Source organism: Cibotium barometz, chromosome 14 (genome assembly GCF_041138505.1).
Source record: "Cibotium barometz isolate CiBa-2024 chromosome 14, ASM4113850v1, whole genome shotgun sequence".
NCBI lineage: Eukaryota > Viridiplantae > Streptophyta > Polypodiopsida > Cyatheales > Cibotiaceae > Cibotium > Cibotium barometz.
Genome location: NC_141059.1, coordinates 14,928,529 through 14,940,319, shown reverse-complemented (window position 1 = coordinate 14,940,319; position 11,791 = coordinate 14,928,529). Strand labels below are relative to the sequence as shown.

Sequence of the window (11,791 nt, the reverse complement as noted above, 5' to 3'; positions counted from 1 at the left end):
TCTTCCTCCAGAGAACCACATATACCGACGTCGCTCTATAAGATCAGGGAAGTATAAGTCCTCAAAGTGGACGGGCAAGCCTCACTTTGCTTACACGGGTTGTAGCGGAGTTGACGAGATGTTCGAAGGTAAAGGAAATCATATCATGACTCTGGGAAAGTCCAGGAATGCCAGATAGATTTGGGGTATCCATCTATAAAAAAAAAATTCCAGTTCAATTTATGAATTCATTTCAAACATAATCTTAGCAAGTGAAAACATTTTTTTTGCAGATTTACTTTAGAATTTTGGGCAGTTTCTGCTGCGGTTTCATAAGTTTACAACAGCGCTCTCATACCACCTATGAGATCCCACTGCCCCCTCCATGCATCGGATTCTCGATTGTTGACAACAGAAGCAGTTCCCTCTTGCGCGGGCAGGGTTTCCCACTCGGGGCCTCGCCCACGAATGTCCGAGCACGAGACTAAGCTCGTGGTCATTCCGAAAACCAAAACTGGGGATTATATCCTTAGTTTGAGTTCAACGCTCAAGTGATTTGTGTGAAGTGCTCAGAATGGAGAAGTGGGTTAACTTAAATAAACATGACTCTATGAAAGGACATGAGCAACAAGGTAAAGAATAGCATTGTCGGGTGGTAGCTTATACACCAGCTTCTTGAGGGCATGTGAGTAAGGTGATAACATTTAACTTTGATCTCTTCATGATGGACTTCCAAGCTCCACTCGCCACCCTTTTCTTGCTTGGGTTATTGTCGTGTGCCCTTAGCTACATTGGGACTTCCTTTTTCATGCATGTCCTAGTGGGGGGAACTCCTTCATCTTCTTCCTTTTTCATGCATGTGCTAGTGGGGGAACTTCTTCATCTTCTTCTTCTTTCATTTTTCTCCTCCTCTCTCTCTTTTATTTCCTTCTCCTTATCTTCTTGGCTTGCCTTTTTTCTCTTCATCTCCCTCTCTTTTGACTTTGTTTATATTCCCCTTCTTTGCCTTTACCTTGCCACCTCTCTTTCCTTCTTTTTTGTTCTTCCCTTTTTCCTTCTTTTCTTATTTTTCTTATTTTTGCCTTTTTCTCTTAATCTCTTTGATGCCATCGTCTTCTCGCATTCTTTTCTTCTCATTATTCCTCTCTTTGTTCTTGTATTAGCGGTTTACAATTGCCACCTCTCTTTCCTTCTTTTTTGTTCTTCCCTTTTTCCTTCTTTTCTTATTTTTCTCATTTTTGGCTTTTTTATTTCAATTATTATTTTACTGAATTTCATTAATTGAATATTCACTTAACTCATTTCTTAACTAATCACGAATTCCTATGAGAAATAAATTAATCAATTTATCTCTAAATTTCTGACTTCGATAGGTTTTCTGAATTTTCTCAATACCATCCGATGAAACGATAGAATTTTCTCTCACAGTGTATTTACTTATTCATTTATCGATTATTCATGGAAATTAAACATAAAATTAAAGAGAACCCTAATTTTGATATAAAAATCATTTATGCATCAATTTATGCATAAAATCAATTTTGATGGAAGTAACACTTTTACAATTAAAAAAATTCTTTTATGCATCATTTTAAGTATAAAATGAATTTTGATGAAAGTAACACTTTTATAATAAAAAAAATTCTTTTATGCATCATTTTAAGCATAAAATCAATTTTGATGAAAGTAACACTTTTATAATAAAAAAATTTCTTTTATGCATCACTTTATGCATAAAAATTAATATTGGTAAAAGTAACACTTTTATAATAAAAAAATATTTCCAATATGCATCTTTCTATGCATAGAATTTAAATCTAATAAAAATCACACTTTTATAATAAAAAAATATCCAATATGCATCTTTCTATATATAGAATTTAAATCTAATAAAAATCACACTTTTATAATAAAAAATATCCACTATGCATCTTTCTATGCATAGAATTCAAATCTAATGTAAATCACACTTTTATAATTAAAAAAATCCAATATGCATCTTTCTATGCATAGAATTTAAATCTAATGAGAATCACACTTTTATATTAAAAATATATATCCAAAGTGCATCTTTCTATGCATAGAATTTAAATCCAATGAAAATCACACTTTTATAATAAAAAATATCCAATATGCATTTTTCTATGCATAGAATTTAAATCTAATGAAAATCACTCTTTTATAATAAAAAATATCCAATATGCATCTTTCTATGCATAGAATTTAAATCTAATGAAAATCACACTTTTATAATAAAAAATATCCAATATGCATCTTTCTATGCATAGAATTTAAATCTAATAAAAATCACACTTTTATAATAAAAAATATCCAATATGCATCTTTCTATGCATAGAATTTAAATCTAATGAAAATCACACTTTTATAATAATAAAAAATATCCAATATGCATCTTTCTATGCATATAATTTAAATCTAATGAAAATCACACTTTTATAAAAAAAATTCTTTTATGCATCACTTTATGCATAAAAATCAATATTGATGAAAGTAACACTTATACAATAAAAATATTTTCAATATGCATCTTTCTATGCATAGAATGAAAATAACACTTTTAGAATACACAAATGGAGGGGGTTACTCTTTTTGAATAACATAAAGATTAAACTTATTTCCACAAAATTTAAGAAAATTTTTCCATAACCTGCTTTGTATGGCTGATCATTTTTCAATTTTTACATTCTAAATCTACTTAGAATTTACCCCAAGATGAATTTAACACTCTAATCTAATCAATTCTAATTTTTTTAAGAGTAAACAATATGAAAGGTTTAACTCTATTTTTTTGATTACACATCTAGGATAAAGAAGGGCTGAATTCACAATGAAGAGAAGGGGGAAGCCTTTCCATCAAGGCATAACATACAATTTCAATTTAAAAGAAGCAAGAAATCAAAAAACCATAGAATAGAATTAAAAAAAGTAGAATTTCTAACTTACATGGAGTTTTGTGAGCTTTCCCCAACCAACAAATAGTGTGTCCTTGGTTTGTTATCCAACACTCACTAGTGAGGTCACTTATCCCATATAAGTGTGCGTCCTTGATAAAGTGCCAAGCGAGTTAAGATTTGTATAGTAGCAAGAGTGAAGCACATTGAGAACTATAGTGTGTGCGTGTGTGCGTGCGTGTGTGTGTGTGTGTGTGTGTGTGTGTGAGAGAGAGAGAGAGAGAGAGAGAGAGAGATGGAATGTATGTGTGTGAGATAATATAAGCCACAAGGTAAGGATGAGAGAATTAGAGAGACCCACAAGTGTGCGATGAGACTAGAAATATAACCAAAGATTAGACTCCTTGATTTTTAGCTTATGAAAGCTCCCTCTAGCTCATATAGAAAATGAACTAGAGAGCACCACCTGGATATAGGGTTTGTACATACATGGTATCCACATCCTTCTTATCCCTTATCTTATGACAATATGAAAGTTATTTTAACACCCCCTCTCACTGCTACTATGGGAGCGTTGGACTTACTCTCATTTTCCTACTAAGACAAAAATTTATATGGTAGGCATGTACATGGATAAGAGTTACAAAGGTGGGATTCACGACAAGAATGGTCTATACATAGTGACCCTCATATAAATATGAAGATAATAGCGGGGGTCGCTTTCGTGGATGCTTATGCGACCTTTAAAATGCACTTGTATATGCCACCGTAGTAGCGACCATAGCAAACTGGAAATGAGTGGTATAAGCATCAAAATTGCGATGCATAACCCACCTTTTTTTTCGGTTGTTTATGCATCTCAAATCTTTAAAAAAACTAAAACGTGTATCCAATTTCCTTTCGCCCGTTTCGTGCGCACTGTAGCAGCTTCAAACAATTGACTTCCTCTCACAATCCCAAGCTCACGGCCAGCACAGGTAACGTGTGTGTGTGTGTTGGGGTATCGATGCTTTGTGTGGTGCACTTGCTAAAAGCACTTTCTTAAGGTGCTTGTGATGACGAGGGCTGAGCCTTCAACGTAGTGAATGCTACCCAGGCGGTGAAGCTATTGTTGGTTGGTTGCGATAAAGCTACTGCTTCCTTGTTAAGGTGATTGAAACGAGGGCTGAGCCTTCAGCATAGTGAACGCTGAGGCCATGAAGCGACCTCAGCCAAAAAAAATGATGCATTCCATGCTTTTTTTTTCTTTTTTACCCTTAGTCTTTACTAAGTTGAGATGAAATGAAGCAATAGTGCAATGCAGCCTCTGAGCTGAGATGAAACAAAGCAAGAGCGTTGCAAGCTGTGACTGTCTAGTACTCGGTTGTAGTTAGAAGCGATGGCTATCTTGGTACTTAGTAGAAGCGATGACTGTCTCTATAGCCAAAGTTATGATACTCTTGCTGAACTGAAAAGAATATGAAGCAAGGATACGCTTGCAGGTTGGCTGAGCCAAAAGCGATGAAGCTCTAGCTGAGAGAAAGACTAGAAAAAAACATAAGCGCCTGCTACCAATTACTTGAGCCTTGAGCGATGAGTTGGCTAAGCCTTGAGAACGATGATGAAGCCATAGAAGTGCGAGGTAAGGATTTGAGATCTGTTCCAAGAGGTGCTTCTTGTCATATCTCTCATGGCCTAGCTGAACCTTGCATGTTCTTTCGTGTTGAACCCAGTTGCTCTGTTGTAGAGAAGAGGCATCACCTTGCTACTATGAACATTGAGATGATACAAAAGCCATTGCTAGGATAGTGTTTCATAGATCTCTAGGGTGGCTTTGTATCCAACGCTGTTTCATAGATCTCTAGGGTGGCTTTGTACCCAACGCTGTTTGAACGCTTGCTCGGCTTAGAAGTGCTATGCCTGAAGGGATGGCACTGGATGTTACAATAGTTCAAATGCTAATGCATAGCAGCCAAAGCTGTTTGTGGGCATGATTCTTACTCTGATCTTTGTTTGTGGGCATGATTCTTATTCTCATCTTTGCAGAGGCTCTCGCTCTTTATGGGTTGATTGTATCATCCTATCAAATCAAAAAAAAAAGTGTGAGAGTGAGAGTGAGAGAGAGAGAGAGAGAGAGAGAGAGAGAGAGAGAGAGAAGGGCTGCCAAGTGTGTGCGCGCGTGTGTGTGTGTGTGTGAGTGAGAGAGAGAGAGGAGAGAGAGAGAGAGAGAGAGAGGGGGGGGGGCTACCGAGTGTGTGTGCGTGTGTGGTGTGTGTGTGTGTGTGTGTGTGTGTGTGTGTGTGTGAGAGAGAGAGAGAGAGAGAGAGAGAGAGATTTGATTTGATTTGATTTGGTATTTACGTCCGCGGGGGGCCAAAAATGACCCATGGGACCCTCATGTCTACAAATAGTCTCCCCTTGCGGGGGTGTGATCCGTGTCATCTGTAGATGTTTCCATTAGTAGTTTGTGGTGTTCTAGGATGCGGGTAAGATATGTCCCTAGACCTGTAGGAGAGGGTTTTGTTTTTAGAAGCAAATCTGCAAAAGTGTGGCATCCATGGATGAGCTGCTGAAAATTAGCTCGAATGTGCGCATATGCAGGGCATTTTAGTGTCACGTGATCTTCATCCTCAAGGGCTTGCATAGTGCATGCTTTGCATATCCTTTTTTCAGCATCAATTTTCAGCCATCCTCCCGTTTCTATCTTAAGCATGTGTGATCTTGTACGCATCAAAGTTATGGCTCTTCTTGCCATATGGGGCATGGGCATGCGGATGTGAACTTGTGCTTCCGGTTGGCTCATTTTGTATGTCTCCCAATATCCTGGGTTTACATTTTTGCAGTAGTACTCATACTTGGATCTGTGTAGTCGTTTGCCATTTATTGTGAAGGCAATCAAGTATTGCTATGTCAAAATTCAGCATGCATTCTCTTTCTTTCCCCGTGTCAATCGGCATGTCTACATATGCCTCCACATCCCATTTGGTGAACCACTTTCTGATGTCTTGAACAAGACTAGAGGAAAGAAATTTACTCTTCCTTGTCTTTTGTGGTGCGCATCCAATTTCCCATGCTATGCGGGGGATTCGAGTAGCGGGCATCATTTTGATTTTCAATATGTATGCATGCATTCTTTTTAAGGTTTTGATCTCTAGAGGCATGTTTCCTGTTTCTAGCAATAGCACCGAGTAAGGTGTGGTTTTCTTAATGCCCAAGTGTCTACATAGGAACTTCTTTTGTATTTTCTCAATCTCGTTCCATGTATGAGCTGAAATGCTTGTGCCCCACACTTCTACTCCATATAGAATGGCCTGCACTACACATGTCTCAAAGATTATGTTCTTTATCTCCCATCTTCTGATGTTTTTTTGCATGCACATGTTCTCAAATTGATAGTACTTAGCGTGGCCGGCATCAATCCTACTTCTTACGCATTGTCCCCAGGCATAATTGGATGGAATATCAATTCCCAAGTACTTGAAGCTGTCCACTTTCTCAATTGGCTGCCCTTGATATGTGAGTGATGGCTGAATTTCTTGTGGATGAGTTCTTATGAGCATAAACTTCGTCTTGTTTACATTGATGGAGAGACCTGTAGTGTCACAAAAGGTGTGTATAGCATTTGTCAATTTCTATAAAGATGCCATGTCATGTGCAAAAAGTACAACATCATCTGCGTAGATTAGCAGCAAGAGGGTGAGCATTCCAATGGCTGGTCCATCTGTTTCTTCCACTAGTGCTTGAGGGATGAAGTCTTCTAGTTGGTCAATGCATAGTCTAAAGAGAATGGGGGATAGGGGGCACCCTTGTTTGACTCCCATATTGCTTGAGAATTCTTTAGATAAGTCGGTCTGTGTCTTTAACTGGCATCTAACTTGTTGATAGAGTTGTGCTACTGCCACTCTAAGATGCATCGGGACCCCTATATATTCCATTCTCTACCATAGCCCACTTCTTGGGATCGTGTCAAATGCTTTTGTAAAATCCACAAAGCAACAATGCAAAGTAGCTGGCTTTCTTCCATGAGAACCCTAAGTGATATGAGATGATCAATGGTACTATGTTTAGGTATAAAACCTGCTTGTCCTTTAGCCTGTTTGCCATTTGCCTCAGCCCATATGCTTATAGCTTGTTCTAGGATGCTCCCTAGAAGCTTAGACATGCAAGATCCCACCATGATGGTTTGGTAATTAGTGGGCTGATTTGCATCCCCCTTCTTGAAAAGTGCTTTGATCCAATTCTTTTGCCAATCAATGGGCAGCCCTTGTGTTATGGATTTATTGAGGAGTCCGTGTATCCATTGCCGTGCAATACTGCCTGACCATTTGAGCATTTTTGAGTTGAACTGAAGCATGTCTGGTGCTTTGCCATTGGCTAGTTTTTTATGCTCTTTGTTACCATCGGAAAGTCAAAACATTCTTCTGATTGTTTTGTCTCTTGCATATTAGGCATCCCTTCTGATTGTTTTGTCTCTTGCATATTAGGCATCCCTTCTGCATCTTTGTGTACATATAACTTTTCTACATATGCATACATATCTTCCGGGCTTATGTCTCCGGTAATGTCTTGTCTTTTGCCTTTCATCCTCATCCATTCCTTTTTGGGGTTTTTCTTGAAGTTTATTAGGGCTTGTGTCTCGGTGTGTAGTTCATGTTCTCTTCTTTTTCTCCTCTTGAGAGTTGTGTATGTTTTTGCCAAAGCTGTCCATTCTATGGCTGTTTTGGGGGTTGACCTCAAATGTCTTTTAGCAATCTTGCATTCTTCATCAAACCATGAGTTGTGTGGCAACCCTTTCACCTTTGTTTCTTGTCTATGCGTTTTCCCCATTGATTCCTCTACTGCTTCACTCATTGCTTGCTTGAATTTGTTCCATGCTTGATCTACATTTATTGGCATGCATTCTCTTGCTAGTTTATCCATCAAGGGAAGCGGCATAGGTTTTCTTTTTTTCAATTTGCATTTTGTATGCCCATGCTCAAATTTGAGCCTGTTTTCCTCTCCTGTGAATGGGTACCCGTAACCATACATGAATGGGTGTATGATCCGAGTTTGGTGATCTATCCCCAATTTCAAAGTTATGCACCATGTGGGATGCCTCATATTGGATCAATACATAATCAATAGCACTCATTCCCTTGTGGTGGTGTAGCATGTGCATTCCCTTGAGTTGGCAAATTTGTTCACTCCATTTAAAGCTATTAATTGCATAGCTGTCATCATGCTTAGTAATGCTGTTCCTTGTGGGTTTGTCACTTGGTCTTTTGAGCATCGCTTCCACATGTGGTCAAGTACATCCATTTTATGCTCTAGACCCGGAGGTGTCATGAGATTTATGACTTGCATTTGCGCATGTGCTATGCGAGCATTCATGTCCCCAGTAAGCATCACTACCCCTTCTTGCGTGTAAGTGTTAATATTTGCATACAAATCTTCAAAGGGGTTGTTCTTCTCTATGTTGAAAGCATTATAGAACGGTGATTCCCTATGGGGAATGTAGCACCCTGCTACATTCTATGAACACTGGTTTACCTCCTATGTCAATCTTTACCCATATATATCGCTTATGAGCATCTTTTTTGCATATTGTAATCACTTTTTGAAGCTCTTCTTTGTACATCACTGCCACCCCTCCTTGTCCTCTCATCTTTGTACTCGGCATCCACAGAGAGTGTGTGACATACCGATCAACATGTGGTATCCTGCATGTATCGTGTTCCCATGTTTCCAATAGGAAAAGTACATCCGCTTGTGGTGAGACTTCTGTGAGCCCCTCCCCTTTGTGCCAGGGGTAGCCGTGGCAATTCCAGCTTATTACATGTAGTTCTGTGGTCCCATGGGCCTCCTCTTGTTATTTTTCCTGTTCTCCCCCTTCCATGGTGGGTGTTTTCTTATTGGTGCGTGCTTCATAGGCTTCCCTTCTTGCCTTCTGTTGGTTCGGCGTTCTATCTTCACTTATGTATAATGGGCTGTCTTTTAGATATATGCGAGCATTTTCAAGGATAATGGCCCTCTTTTGTGCATCTAGGAGTGTGCATACAATTGCCTAGTTGGTTTCAGGCTTCTTCTTCCCTACTCTGTGCTCATCGTATACCACAACATCATGCATACCAAATTTAGTGGAAATGATATCCGTGATGTCCGTGTTCAATGTAAGCACTTGTTCTCTGTGTCCGTTTTTGGAATGCCTCGCACTACTATGTTCATCTTCCTTTTCTCTAGTTTGTTATATTCTTTTTCATCCTCAATGACATACATTTCATCATTTGTGGTAGTGGTGGCCGAGTTTGTGTGCCCATTCTTTACTATGCTTGCCCAAGATCCCACATTTCCTGGTACATTTTGTTGGGTTCTCTCACTGATACGTGTAAGTTTTTCGTTATGTGAGGCCAATGTATCCTGCGTCGTGTTGGTTTGTTTATTGAAGACTTCTTGTAGTTCTTGCAACTTCTTCTCTTGGTTAAGGACCTGCATATCTTGCATTTGTAGCTTATGCTCAAGCTCTTGGTTTTTAAGTGCAAGGTTTTTTATTTCTTCACTTTGGTTCATCATGATAGTTTGCATTGAGGTGATGAACCCCCATATGTCTTGCATGGAGCCCATCACTACATGTCCCTCGGTCGTTTCATCTACATGGCATTCTTGTGCTTTGTTTGCTCCTGTACTTATCCCTGTACCTGTTCCTGTACCTGTACCTGTACCTGTACCTATACATGTACCTCTCCTTTTTTAGGAGGCAAAGAAGTCGCTAGCAGAGAAAGGAAAGAAGGCTAAGATGGCGCAACTCCTTTAGAATAAAAGGGACCCAATTTTTTTTGGGTCGGCTCTCTACCCAGAGAAAAGGGCAGTCCTTCTTGGGGGGGAGGTTGAAGAGCATACCTGCGACGACAGCTCTTCACTCAAGTACAGGAAGTCTTCTGCGTAGCAGCAAGGGGGCCATCTGGGGTAGCAAGGGAACACCTATAGTTCCAGACCAGTTGTCTAGTGTACACACAAGCAGAAGGCAATAATATACAAGAAGAAGGTGACCTAATTGAAGAAGCACAGCCCTTTCAGAAGTACAAGCCTTATGGGCTGAGATGTACACAGCCTTTATGGAGGGTTTAGACCAACACATCGACTAGGACACTAGTCAGAGGAATTGTTAAGTATGTGGACAAGAATCTATCTTGGAGACTCAAGATTCAAGCAGAAGAACAATTCCAGAAACTGAATCTGGCATGGGAGTTCTCTTCGAGCAAGCCTCAGCTGAAAGTATGCTCATGCACACACACACCAACCGCATGAGGGCCTTAGGGCATCCGGCGTCCCCCGCAAGGAGTGAGGGCTTCCCTTATATAGGTTGCTGGCTAGTCCTCAAATTAGTAGACAAGAGGGTTGCAATTTTGGGAAAAGAACAGCTTTCTTGGTCAAAAAGCAGACCCTTCTAGCCAAAATCGAAAAAAGGCAAAGACTAATTAGCTGAAGAGGGTGCGTGGCTGATCTGGGTATAAAAGTGTCACCAACCTATATTAAATCTACTTAATACATATGCTAATAACAATTACCAGAAGCATAAAGGATGGAACCCACAAGCTCCTTAGGAGAGGTAGTCCTGAAGGTACTATAAACTCTGTATGAGTACAAGTGCAGTATGATGGTATGATTAGTAGTAGTCAGCTTAAGCAGGGAAAACACCTGATGAAAGGTTTCTCTCTTGATTGAGATGAGCATGTGAGAGAGGGTATAAAACCCTAATCTGTCAGCTGACTATGCAGGCATGATAAATCAGATGGGCTGGACAAAAAGAAGCTAAGGATGCAGGTTCACACTTAAGTGAACTTTGGCCAAAAAGAGCCAGGCTCTACCAAAAAAAGCACATAATAAAGTACAGCTGACCCTATCGTGGGTGCCATGTTTATGCTAGAAAGAGCTCACTTTTACCAGAAGAGGCAGAAAATTAGCTTTTTCAGATCTGCGATTTCTTTTATCTGCTAAACCCAGACTAGCCATGTTGACTTTATGCTCAGCTAGGCTACGCAAGCTAGAAGAAGAGCTTCACCTTTTTGCCAGTAAAGCTGCGCATACCAAAGAGCTTCTCTCTTTATCCACTAAAGTGCCTTTGTCTAAAGGCGATTCTCAGCACCCCAAAAGCTGAAAACGTCCCCGTCTGCTGGAAGGGCTGCTCCCAACCATCCTCCATAGCGTCTACGATCGTACGTTTGAATGAGAGATGCTTAGGAAATTTGCGGCCATCTCCCTGAGCATACACGCCCACCTGCGATGTGCAGAGATTCTTGGCGGTACTTTAGGAAAGAGATTCGCTTGAGAGTGACATGGCCTCAACAGAAGGTACACAAAGTTAATTCACTCAATGCATATGATAGGTACTTCTCGAATAGCATTAATTATATATTCATATAAAAGCGCATTTAATTTGCAAGAGGCAACACAGACTTGTGTCCAATCAGGGCACACCTCTCGGCTTGGCCAGATGGGCTCTAGTGGAGCACTCTTTGTAAGTGCACAAATTTTTTGTTCGTCTATCTATAACTATTTGTATATATATATATATATATATATATATATATATATATATATATATGTATGTATGTATGTATGTATGTATCCATGTATCTACTATGAGCTCATATGCATTCAATTCACTTCTTACTTATATGTATGTATGTATGTATGTATCCATGTATCTACTATGATCTCATATGCATTCAATTCACTTCTTACTTATATATATGCAATGTTTAAATGACAGAGAAAGGATTATGGTCGAGCACCATCTGTAGACGAGATACGGAGAGCCACAATTTACGGCTACAGTTTACGGCTCTACAGAGTGCTACAGAAGAAGATGCCGACACCTGATGCTTTTGTAAGTAATTCTATCAAATATTATTTTATGCCAATCAAGATCTGCATGTGTTATA

General features: G+C 39.4%; 2 pseudogenes; both read right to left on the bottom strand.

Moving 5' to 3' along the window:
* Positions 1-6,792: 6,792 nt before the first annotated feature.
* Positions 6,793-8,240, bottom strand: LOC147631692 (uncharacterized; annotated as a pseudogene).
* Positions 8,241-8,718: 478 nt separating this feature from the next.
* Positions 8,719-9,461, bottom strand: LOC147631691 (uncharacterized; annotated as a pseudogene).
* Positions 9,462-11,791: the final 2,330 nt, after the last annotated feature.